Genomic DNA, 13,258 nt, shown 5'->3' with positions numbered 1-13,258 from the left:
ATTCTGTCTCTATCTATACACGTATAGTATTTAAGCAAAGGCAAACGGCCTATCTGAATAGTCTTGATAATGGTGTTACAACCGAAATAGCTATCGACAAACCTTTTTAAAAAAACCTGTAGAATTTAATATTAATTATATTTTCATTTCTTGTAAAATTCATCAGTTTAACATATATATAATAGATCTCACAATTGTAATTATATTTCATGTATTGAATAGGTATTATGTATAAAAGTTGATTGGCTAGCAGAGCCAAGAGATACCCTGATATATTAATATTTTGTAGTTGTGATCCTTATCGTCACAACTACAAAATAAAAGAGAAAAAATGTCTTGCCAGGTGGGATTGAATAAAGTATTAAAATTAAAGAGCTGAGCATGAGACATAAGCAAGGCCATGAGTTGCGTGCATCCTTTTCAAGCTGAACAAAATTACTTCCGTAACCTCGCAACTGACAACGGTAAAAATTAAATTTGAATTACAAAAAGGAATTGCACGGCTGAAGGCACGTGCAATCTCTGGTTAAAAGATGTAGTTATTAAAGTCCTGGACGCCACACGGTCTTGATACCGTGAAAGATTATAATTATATTACAGTGTGGAAAAAAGGGGAAATAATAAATGAAAGAGCAATTTATGTAGTTGACCGAACTATATTATAGCGAAAACAAGAATATTACATTAAAAGGTTATTAAGGAAATACTATAATAACGGCAAGCAGCTAAGTTTTAAAAGAAACATTGGAAGATAAGTGAATCAAATAATAATAGTTTTACAATACCAAACTTGGAACGACACAAAGGCTTGAAGCACTGCGGCTGCAATCGTGCTGCTTTAAGTGACGTCCATTATAAATGTTGGTAAAACCAAAGCAGAGCACGACTATCCTGTATGACAGACCGAATCAAAAAGCCCTGTTGCTACTTTCACACCTCGCGACGTCCGCTGCGGCCGGAAATTCTCTCAGCGACATCTGTGGAATCGCGAACGCTCCATGACTTGACCATAAATATTCGACGGGGTTGCCAGAGTATGAATGTTGGTTATGGTCATTTTGAACATAACAACCCTCAAACCAAAAATGAAAAAGAAAAGAAATTAGCACGCTTCTACTATTATAACACCATGCCAATAAATCTCAAATGAATTAACATAAAGTGAAACTCAAATACTATTTTTTTATAGCAGGGTAAAAATATGAAATTTAGTTAATAGGATTCTAAATTTACGGCGACTCCTGCGTTGAATATTAGAAGTTAATACAAAAAAAAAAACCACTAGGTTAAATTACAAAACAAGAAAAGGTGTTACAAATGATTAAATGCATCCAAGCAAGTTACTTTAATGGGTATGTAGTTAAATTCAAGAACAATCAAATGAATGTAATGATTGACAGTTTTATAGTTATAATATCCTAGAAATTAGCAGAAAAACACCATAGTGGTTAGCAAAAGTGCATAAGGCTTAGCCTACAGAATGAGATCACTCATAAAGAAGCTATTGTTTCAAAATGTCTTTAACATGAAATCTACCGAGGGTTTTCCCCTGCATATCAGCTAACAATTACACTGTAGGCGAGATTTTCTCGACAACGCGGTTCTCTAAGAATCGCGGTGCGAGCTTATTTGAGTAGTTACTCGCTGCGTTTGACTGAACGAAATTTCTCCTCCAAACCGTATCTCCTGGTGAGAATTGAACTTGTTTACGTCTGAGATTATAACGCTGCGCATTATGCCGGGTCCACACTGGCAACATGTCGCGCGACAACCTCGTTAAATTTTACGATAATTATCATACTTATCGTAAAATTTAACGAGGTTGTCGCGCGACATGTTGCCATTGTGGACCCGGCATTAGTTTTAAAGTTTTCCAGTAATTGTTCCTGAACTATATCAAAAATTTCCGGTAAGTTTGAAATCATATCCGGAAATTGAGAATGGTCAGCGCTAAGTGGAAGAGCTAAATTTACATTGGGTGGGCTGTCTCTAGGAAAATGATATCGGCCGTCAAGTATCATTTTCCTGCCATGCATGAGATAAAAGGGGGTAAATTTAGTGGAAAGATTAACAGTTGAATTTAGAGCCGCTTGTACATGGGGTAGGCAACTAGCCCAGAGGCGATGATCTCTGCCGACTAAAATAGCTAAAGAAATATTAACAGATTGATTGTATCTCTCCACAGTATTAGCTTGCGGAGCATAGAACGCGGTATAAAAAATTTTGGGAATCCCATACGAAAAAATAAAAATTTTAAATTCTCTAGAAACAAATTGTTTACCATTATCTGCTATAATTGAAAAAGGTACACTATATTTTAGGAAGATTTGTTTTTCTAAAAATTTTGTAATGGGGAGTGAGGTAGCGCGCTTTAATGGGTGCAACCAAATGAACTTGCTGAATACGTCTACTACTGATAAAACGAATATGCAACCGTCCCTCGACTTGGGAAAGGGTCCAATAAGATCCAAAGATAGCGCCTGCATAGGTCGATCAACCATCTTTGGAGTCGACATCAATCCCGGAGGACTTGCGGTAGAATGTTTATATGCTTTGCACGTTTTGCAAGCACTGACATATCTTGTGACATCCCTAAACAAATTTGGCCAATAATAGTAAAGTAAAATACGCTTAAATGTTTTGAATATACCTAAGTGTACCGAGTTAATTGAATCATGAAATTATTTTATAAGCTCCAATCTATCTTCCGGTCTAACACATTCCTTCCAATGGGTGTCCGTGAAAGGAAGCTCCCGTGTCTTGAATCTAAATAGCTTATCGTTATTAATTTTGAAACGCGGATACTTAGTGGGAGTATTTTTACAGCCTTTGAAAATTGTCTCGTACCAATCGTCGGGCGTTGCTGGGTTGGTATTAATAGCCGCCACTTTGATACGAGACAAAACATCCGGAACCGTGTGTAATTTACCGGGGCGATGCTTTATCTCGAAGTCGTGCTGGGATAACCTCGCGGCCCAGTGCGCCAATCGACAACTGGGGTTATCTAAGGTGGTAAGCCACTTCAGGCTGGAGTGGTCAGTTACAACGGTGAAGTGACTACCCTCTAGGTATTGCCTGAAATAGTGAATCGATTCAACTAAGCTAAGTAACTCACGCTCTGTAGTGCTATAATTTTTTTTGACATTTAGAATTAGCTCGGTAGAAATATGCCACCGGGTGCCCGCCGTCGGGAAAGTTTTGCATTAAGACGGCCCCAATCCCGAAAGCTGAAGCGTCACAATGAACGGAAAATTCTTTAGTAAAATCTGGGCAAGCTAAAACGGGAGCCGTAATAAGGGCATTCTTTAGGGCGTCGAAAGCAGATTGAGCTTCGGACGACCAGATAAAATTAAAGACACCTTTCGGTTTACATGTTAATTGAGTTAAAGGAGCGGCTAGTGATGAAAAATTGTTAATGAACCTTCTATAGTAATGTTATGTCCTAGTGATGAGTAGCTTAAGGAAGTAGGAGATCTGGATTGGCAGGTCCTGTATGGTTTGATGATATTAACCTTCCTTAAGTTTCTTACCAGAATTGGGACACTCTGTGAAACTCCTTGATGTAATTCTTCACAGTTTTCTTGTACATTTATAGACTGTACGTCTTTGAAGGTAATTTGTCAGGAGATTTACCTTCTAGGATGCTTGAGCGGTGGGCGTTTGTAATTGATTGTGAACACGGCGGAGCAAATAGTGTTTTACGTAAAGTAAAACATTACTATTTATTTCAGTAATAATTTTAGTACAAAGTGTTTGACAGACAGAGGTTACGTACTGTACAATGGTTGGAAACGAAAGACAACAGGGGTAACATTCCCTGAGATTTTATACTATTCTCTTTAATGGGTTTTTGACTTGAACAAGGTCTGTTTCATCTGCACGTGTTCGTTATGATATATGCTTTACATTAACAAGAAATAACATTTATAACCTTATTTGACTATGCAGGTGTTCATTATCACATCTACTTACATCAACAATAAATAACACTAATAATGGTTAGTGAGTTTTCTAGTTCGGGTCAAAAAGGTTAAAGAGTGTGTAAGATCTGAATATCTAACCCAATTATGCAATTAATGTAGATAATAGATTGCTTTACCCTGAGTGTTAAACATAAGCTCGTAAATAATATCAGTAATTACCAGTTAAGTGCTTTTTCTGGCTTATTTCTATACTTGCAAAAGCGTGGGAGCAATTTCATAATGATGTACTTGTTTTAAATCAACATAGTTAAAGTAGGGGTAAATGCAGATGTTTACCCCAAAGAGGTGAGAACAAATTGCATGAGCTCGTAAATAATATTAATAATTATCACTTAAATGTATTTCTTAACCCGTGTCAGTATTTTAAAAGAGGGTAAAGTGCTATTTGTATAAAAAGATACATAATTATCTTATTTATTAATTCTGCAGGTGTGCATTCGGTTCAAGACGTTATTTTTTTGTTTGTTTAGTATATTGCCTTTTTACTTTTAATTGGAGTCCCGGGGCTATGCCCCCTATCTCCTTCATCTATGTATGATGGCGTTGAGAGGCTTTGGCAAGGTGCTTGTCCTTGTAATTGCATACAAGTGCACGCACCGATTTTGTACTCACATACAAACATTTCTTCTTTGTTAAGATAGTTAACAAAAAAGAAAGGATACAAACATAAAATACAAGGTGTAGGATGATGATATGACCCAGCTTCAGGTCAAATCATTGGTCTAGTGGATTCCGGTGAAGATCTCTGCATTGACATTGATAGTCCGATTGTCCAACCCCGCCGAGCAGTATTTAATCTTTTATACTTGAGTCCCTGTGTTGAGTCATGATAAATGTGTGTGTATTTAAATTTTTTAATACTAGGGAGGAAGGTTCCCTCCGCCTGCACTTATGTCAGGCGGCGGGGTGCCCTTCATCTTTTATTATCCTCGGGGGGAGGTCGGGTATCAATGTCTTTTCTTGTTGCACTGAAAAATAACAGGTTAGTCGCTTGGGTAAGAAGGAGTCTGTGGTGAGGATGTGAAGGAACTATGGTGGATGCTTGTCCAGCAGGATTGCCTTCGGCCTCCTATAGACGTAGTCTGTGTCGCTTCCATTTTCGATTAATAAATTTTTAATAGACGCGTTGGGATGGTTTATCATGGATTTGTAGAATCTCTTCGACAACTTCATGATATGTTCGTGGATGGTTTCAATGTTAAGGTCTCTGTGAAGTGTGGTATTGCGTACATACCACGGAGCGCCCGTGATTCGTCGCAATGTCTTGTTTTGAATAGTCTGAAAGAGTTTAATGTGTCGGGGATTTGAGTAAGCCCATATGGGGCTTGCGTAAGTGATTGTTGGTCTGGTGATTGCTGTGTAGAGCAGAAGTTTTGCTCGAGTAGACAGTTTACTCTTGGGGCCCATCATGGGTCGAAGTCTTGCGTTAACTATTACGGCTTGGCGTTTTTTCTCTTGTATGTGTTTATTAAACGTGAGTTTGTTGTCTATCGTAAGACCTAGATATTTAACCGACTTATCCCAAGGGATTATGTGGTTGTGCATCTTGAGATTTATCATTTTAAGGCGGTGCCTATTCGTATGCCTGGCAAAGTGAATGGCAGCGCTCTTAGCTGGATTAATCTGAATACGCCATTTATCGCACCAGTTGGATATTTGGTTTGCCGCTGTCTGGACTTGCATAATTGCTTTGTTGAGATTGAGCGATTTGCTTAGGATAGCTGTGTCATCTGCGTATTGGGCAACGATGGTCGAGCTACCGTAACTGTCGGTGGGAATCGGTATGTCCTTTGTGTACAAGTTGTACAGGGTGGGACCTAACACGGATCCTTGTGGGACTCCGGCTGTGGGTATTTTTGTTGAGGATCTAATTCCGTTAAGTTTAACATTAAAGCTCCTATTCCGGAGAAAGGAGCTTATCATGTTGATCATGGCTGTGTCGAGTCCTGATTCTGAGAGCTTGACTATAAGGCCTTTGATCCAGACCTTATCAAAGGCTTTTGCTATGTCTAGAAAGAGACCTGTTGTAAAGATTTTATAATTAAAAGCTTTAGTTATGTATTCGATTACCCTAAGTAGTTGATGGTTGGTCGAATGTCCTGCCCTAAATCCGTGTTGGATTTCTGGGATGAGGTCTGCTTCATCGATCATGATTTGAAGTCTGCGTTTTATGACTCGTTCAAAGATTTTACTTAAAGTCGGTAATAGGCTAATAGGTCTGTGATTTTCTGGACACGTCAGGTCCTTGCCGGGTTTTGGAATAAGGACTATGTCCGCTACTTTCCAGGCTGCTGGAGTATTGGAGCTCTAAGCTGGCGTTAACTATCTGCGTAAGTATTTCTATACCTCTGTCTGGGAGGTTTTTGACGGCTCTGTTTGTAAGACCGTCATTACCAGGGGCTTTTCGGTTATTAAGCCACTTAATGAGGCAACCGATTTCCGTGACCGTGGCCGGTGTTAGAGGATTTGGGGGAGGATCTGACCTCTTATTGTAAATATCCCTGGCTTTCCTGGTGATTTGTCTGACATGATTAACTATTTCAGAATTATTCCTGTCTATAGTGTTTGGAGAGAATTGTTTTGCTATGCTGACTGCAAATGCTTCAGCTTTGTCTATAGAAGAGTATACTGGGCCATTCGGTCCTTGAATATGTGTAATCTTCTGCCTGGTCTGTCTTAAAAGTTTTGTTAGGGACCAGTATGGTGGGCTGCCCTTGACTAAATTATTGACTTTTTGGCACCAGCTGGCGTCATCAAGTTCGGCTAATTCTTTCCTAATCTCTGGTATCAACCTGTTGTAAATCGTTTTGGATGCGCGGAGTTTTTGCTTCTGCCATTCCAAACGTGCTTTATTTTTCTCTCTGATTTTATCTTTAAGGCGCTGTGATATGTCTGGGCGGAGTGTATGATTTGATGGTCTAACTACAGTGGCTGCGTTTACGGCATCTAGTATTTCGCCCGTGAATGTCGCGACTGCGGAGTCTATGCTCTCCTCAGTGTTGAGAAGGGTTGGTTGCGTGAGCTTTTCCTCTAACGATGATTTAAAGTCTTCCCATGATGTTTGGGTTCTGATACGTCTGTTAATTGCTAGGACCACATTTGATGGGTCTCCTAAGTGTAAAAGTACCGGCTTGTGGTCTGAGGATAGTTCGTTAACTACGCTGATTTCGTGAATGAAATCAGTTTCCGCGAGTAAAGCAAAATCTAAAATAGAAGGTTGATGTGTGTTATTAGCTGGGTAGTGCGTGGGCTCAGATGGAGCGGCTAAGGTTATGTTATTATCGTCAGTGAATTCGTAGATCATTTTACCTCTGAAGTCTGAAGAGCGGCCACCCCAAGCTAAGTGCTTAGCGTTGAAATCGCCCGCAATGACTACTGAGGTAACGTTAGTGTCCAGTAGGCTATCTAGATCTGTTCTGGTAATAGAATCGTCCTTTTTGAAAGGAGGAACGTAGACTGACGTGAATTTAACGCTGCCGGAGGAGCGAGTATTAACTATGATTGAGCATGATTCTAGTGCCCGGCTTTGTGTGGTTGGAGGTGCCTCACAATGGTCTATATGAGACTTAATAAAAATAGCGGTTCCGCCGCCCCTGTTGGTTGGTCTGTCCGTTCTGTACGTGGTGTAGTTTGGAAAACGGATGCGGGAAGTGGGTTTAAGGTGGGTCTCGCTAACTAGGAGTATGTCGATGTCGTGCTTGGATAGGAAATTGATGATTTCCCCCTTATCAATAATTAAGGTACCGCGAGCGTTCCAGGTGGCCGTCTGTAGTGAGGCTGGATTGGTCTTAGTAGCCATTTTGCTGGACAAGTTTCGTGGCTTGGGCTACCATGGCGGTAGCTTGCTCCATAGTTTTTTGCAATTGGATAATTGCAGTTGCCAGACTTTTTAGGTCTGAACTGGAGTTGGTGGAGGGCGAGTTGTTTGTAATCGGAAATTGGGTAGGGAAAGCGACTAACCTGTTATTAGTGTGCGTCGTCCTACCGCTGCGATGGTCCATTTGTTGGGGTCGTGTGTGGGTTTGGGCTTGGCGGGTCTCGTTCTGGGTAGGCTGAATCGGCTGGGATTGTCTCTGCCATGGGGGAGACGGCCAGGTTCGTCTGTGGTTGGGGTTGGTCTGACCTGGGCGCGGGAATTTCGGGCAACCCCGGTAGTTTGCTGGATGAGGGCCAGCGCAGTTTGCGCATGTGGCCGGGCCCATCTCCCGAGTGTGATCGCACTCGTGAGTCCAATGGCTTTCTGCACATTTCACGCACTTTGGTGGTGCGTGGCAGTGGCTGCCCGAGTGGGCGAAGCCCTGGCATCGGTGGCATTGTCCGGTGGCTGTTTTTCTCCTTAGAGACTCCACCTTGATTCGGTGGTAAAGTAGAGTCTCTAGTTCGAATATGCTCTTTCCCGCGTCGCTTTTTTCCAGGTCGACCAGTACAAGTGGTAACGGCTCCTGGTCGAATCTGCGGCGCATCCTCTGGACGGCAATTACCGGAAATTGAAGATCAATTAGTTCTTCTTTTACATCGTTGAGGTCCGTTTCTGTCGGTATGCCTCTGATGACGGCCTTGTAGGTTTTCTCTTCCTCTGTCTTGTAAGAATTGAATGATATCCCTCTTTGGTCGAGGAACGCCACTGTTTTCCGGTATGTGATGATGTCATCGAAGTCGATACGAGTATTGTCCTTTTGTAACGTTGCAATACCTGGTGTAATGCCTGCCAGCTTCATGTCCTTAGCGATCGTTGTATAATCGCGTCTGGTGTGTAGTATTACTGGAGGGATTTTGGTTTTTTGGGCGTTTTTGGCGGGTTTTGCTGGTGGCGCTGCGGTATTTTGTTTTGGTGGAGTGTGATTTTTCGGGGCTGGCTTCTTTTTCTGAAGTTGCTGTGGTGACTTCTGAGTGGCGTTTGGGGTGGTCGGTTGCCTCTGTCGTTTGCGAACGGCTGAGGCGAAGGTGGTGTCGTCATTCAAGTCTTCATATTCAGAGTCATCTTGAGTGGCCGCTATCGTCTCTTGTGAGTTTGGCAGGGTCTCTAGTTTCTTCTGGGATGTTCCTCTCTTTGATTTCTTGATCTTGAAGTTGAAGTTCGGGGCGGCTGGTTGGCTGGTCGATGGGGTGCGACATTGGGCTCTTGTCGTGGGGTCCATGCAGGAGATCAGTAGGCTGAAAATGGAACGGATAATTGTTTGAGGGTCTTGCCGTTTGTTTGTCGTTATCATGTATGCGATATTCTGGAGAGTCGTCGCCGGGTCCTGTTCCAGAAGTTGCCTGGGGGTTGGAGTTGCTGGGGTCTCCATCAGGTGATTTATGTCTGCGGTAGCTTCCTCTCGGATCTCATCAAATCTGGGCGATGACATGTTTATAGTTGAAGTAAGTAAAGTGATATGAATTAAAAATAGAGGAGAAAAGATAAGTTATATTCAAAAGAAGTCTTTTATGGCAACGATGATGTTAGTATAGGTAAGTGGCAATGAATTTAAGTATTAATTTATGGAAAAAAAAAGAAAAACGGAGATAATGTATGATTTTGTGGTAATAGTGAAAAAGAGAATAAAAGAAAATAAAAGAAAAGAAGAGAGGATGCGGCTGTGGACAGTGAGTGAGTAAATATATCCAGATGTGTCCCTGTTTCCTCAGGCGCGGCGCTCAGGCGCACTCCCGGAAGCACTCGGTGATAACTGCACTGAACCGAACAGCACTGGCGTCAACAAGATCACAGTCGCCGAAATCACTATGTTGAGATGATGACTGCGATCGAGCACAACACCACACTGAACAGAGCAGCGCCTTTGCCACTTGAGATACCCGGATTCACGCACTGAGACACTGTCACTTTTGGTATAAGGCACTGGCACACATTTGATATTTCACTTTGGGGATGATAGAGGAGAGGAATTCAAAATCTGAAATCGTTTGACGTATTGCAGCTCTGCTATGATAGCCCGGATGAAAACACTAGTTTGGTCTGCTGTCGTTGTCTATCTTGAAAAAGACTATACAGCGGCAGGAAGATGTCGGCTAGGTATTTTCTGGCTGGCGAAAATAGCAGTGGAGCAGTAGTATCAATCTCTTTTGCGATGGTCAGGATTATTAAATTTTTTCTTTTCAGAATAAATTCAACGGTAGAACTGAGATCGGTGGAGAGCGTGATGTTGTCTTGGCGAGTGTCAGAATCTGAATGGAGACGTTATTTTAGTTAATTTACTGCTTTTAGATGGTGACCTTAATGCTGTGAGATCCCTTTGAACATTTCTTAAGTTGACACAGTCAAGTGGGTGCATAAATGTTTATATTATATTATATTGTTTACTTTAAAAGCTTAAAGTTTGTATGATGCTACAATCAAATAGCATTATAAATTAAATAGGTGTGATGTCTTATTAGTGTACACAACAGTAAGAACAGAGACCAATGAATGATTTTACGTCTTTTACATTTTTCGGAGTGGGGAAATTTCTAACGCAATCTAATTTTAACGGATCGCACTGCAACCCTTTATCGTTGACTACATAACCGAGATATTTCAATTCCGACTTGCAAAATTCTGACTTCTTGAAATTAATCGTTAAACCTGAAGATTTAAATTTGTCAAACACTTTATTTAATAGGACTAAGTGATCTTCAAAGTTTTCCGATACTACAATTACGTCATCTAGATAACAAAACACTCTCGATTCAAATTCCGGTCCAAATAAGCGATCTGACAAGCGCTGGAGCTCGTTTGGCGCATTTCGGAGGCCAAACGCCATACGGTTATATTCGAAGAGACCACGCTTCGGCACAACGAAAGCGGTCTTTTCCCGTGACTCCGGAGTCAACTCGATTTGCCAGAAGGCTTTAGATAAGTCAATTGAAGAAATAAATTTCGCGTCGCGTAAATGGTCCTGAATTTGTGAGATGTAAGGCAAAGGGTATCGATCGGGTTTGGTAACGGCATTTAATTTCCTTGAATCCAGGCATACTCGACCACTCCCATCGCCAACATATCATCTAGCTCCCTCTCCATGATTATTTGCTTGGCGGGAGACAAAGGATAATACCGTTGCTTAATCGGAGGGCCAGTGGTATCTATGCAATGCGAAATTAAATGGGTTCTACCCAAACCACATTTTTCTAATGAAATTGAATAGAATTTATCTTTAATAAGTTGCAAGGATTTTAATTGATCGCTACTAAGTGATTCATGTTCTAATGAGTTTACCGAATGAATAACACCTGAGGGAGCTGACAGGGGTGGGACAAGTTGCAGTACGTCCGGCGCGATATTGAATAATTTCCAAAAGTCGATACCTAGGATCAACTCTGGATTGAGATTTTGAACGATTGTTAAAAATATATAGTGCGTCAGGTTACCATGGGTAATGGGAACCTGGAGCGCTCCGATCGCAGGTTGGCAGGATCCGTCAAATGCCTTAATAATAAGTTGCGTAGGGTACACTTTACAACCTGCTTCTATTAAACTCAGTGACCTACGCTCGCTGATGCAGCTGACGGAGGCACCTGAGTCCAACAGACCAAAGAATAATTCCGAACCAACCGAAACGCCCAGGTACGGCCTGGCGTCGGATTGACCGGGACGAGACAAAGGAGAAATATTAGCGGATGAACAAAAATATTTAATAAATGCCAACCAGTTTGTAATATAAAAAGACTGAAAGTTCTTCATATTAATATTATAAATACTTACATACATACAAGACTGGTGCTCATATGCAATAACTGTACTTAAATGAGGATTAATGACTTTACCTTTATCGGACTTATAATTCTGGTTCTGCTCGTGCCGACCTCGTTCTCACCTCCACCTGCCTTTGCCACCTTCCGGTGTAGAGCATGAGATTCTCTTTATCAAAGGAGTGGATACGGCCACTATTCGGAGCAGCTAAACCCACGCCGGGAAGCATCTCCCATGGCGTGGATTCCCAGACTCATAAAGAGTCTGGAGTTAGGTTTGCATGTTTCATCTAACCTTTAAGGTACCTCCGTCCAACAGGGTGGACGCCAGCAAGCTTTTCTTTGGGAGGGAAACAGCTGCAAAAGACCATGTGTTTGATGGGATTCTAGGTCGATAATTAAAAGAAGAATAAAGTTAGAACGCCGTGACGCGGCAACATTTAATGCAAGATATTGATCGAGTGATGAAAATACAAAGGTTTATGAAAAAGATAAATGGACGAAGACCCTCACATGAGTATCTTCGTCCCCAGCAATGAATCCTACCCTATACAACACATGATGATAATGATGATAATGATGAACACATATTTACATGAGACCGCCATGCGGATGCACGACGGAGATTAGAGAGTTCTCCTGTTAAGTCCTCCCTTTATCACGTTCTCGGTACACTTCCTGGGTAGCCATGCCACCGGCACTTAACACTGAAGGGCACAGGTGTATGAGTATCTCCATTTTTGATGCGCGGGCGGACCGACGCGCCCGTCCCAAGACGGCACGTCCGGACCTCTCAACCGTAACAAGTAGAAAGAGAACGAAACATTGGACCGGCTCGGCAACTTGCCACTGCCCCCCGCGTCCCTCCCACCTGCTCCAATCCGGCCGTCGATTGCTTGCAGCCAGTGGCATGAATGAGTGTTACCAGTCAAAAGTCACAAGTTAGACTTTAGGTAACGAGTTTATCACGTTACATCACCCGCTTGGTCAGGAGAAATTGAGTCACAGGCATCAATTTCCTGCTGGGGGCGTTCTCCGCTTCTTTGTGATGAGGAGTTGGTGCAGTCAGGTGGGTCGGACGGGGCAGGTGGCGGAGCTGCTGACGGCGATCCAGCGCAGACCCTCGAGTGTGCGGTGGAACCGCGCTCCGACGTCGCCTCGGCGCTCCTTGTTCCCTTCATCCATCCTTCTAGGGGGGGGGGGGTACCTTGCATCACATACAAGCCTTTTTTAAGAAATAGAGTTTTTGCACAATACAAATTTTACAAATAAAATATCTGTCAACAATATGACTATTGTTCGGTAATCAAATGACAGTTTTGACGGAACTCATCCTTGATGAGGCCGTCGGCTACGTGGCTGATTACATTTCTCACAATTTTCTCCATTGAGAAATTGTTTCCTAGTTAACAGACAGTTGGACCTCTGTCTCCCTACGCGGGCCTTGCATGTAAGCATGTCGCATGGGCAGGAATGATAGATTTATTGGTGCTGTCTAGGCACGCTTACGACTACCTAGTGTGGTGGGGCTCTTCAGACCACCTCCACTTCTATGGTATCCTGACCGATGCCAGACCTATATGTAGCTTCAGTTTCCCATTCTAAAAGGA

The 13,258-nt window shown here is 42.1% G+C and overlaps 1 protein-coding gene across 1 annotated transcript in view; it reads left to right on the top strand.

Annotated features, from left to right (window-relative positions):
• The window catches only part of LOC147069725 (uncharacterized), a 67,177-nt gene extending 57,026 nt beyond the window's left edge, over window positions 1–10,151 (top strand). The window contains exon 7 of the mRNA XM_085950694.1: window positions 9,612–10,151. The gene's annotated coding sequence lies outside the window, so the exon portion shown is untranslated. The remainder of the gene's footprint in view (window positions 1–9,611) is intronic.
• The last annotated feature ends 3,107 nt before the right edge of the window (window positions 10,152–13,258 follow it).

The sequence above is a fragment of the Rhyacophila brunnea genome, unplaced genomic scaffold, assembly GCF_057557595.1.
Source record: "Rhyacophila brunnea isolate RB1 unplaced genomic scaffold, BYU_Rbru_1.0 scaffold_23, whole genome shotgun sequence".
NCBI classification, from domain to species: domain Eukaryota; kingdom Metazoa; phylum Arthropoda; class Insecta; order Trichoptera; family Rhyacophilidae; genus Rhyacophila; species Rhyacophila brunnea.
This window is presented reverse-complemented; position numbering and strand designations above follow the sequence as displayed.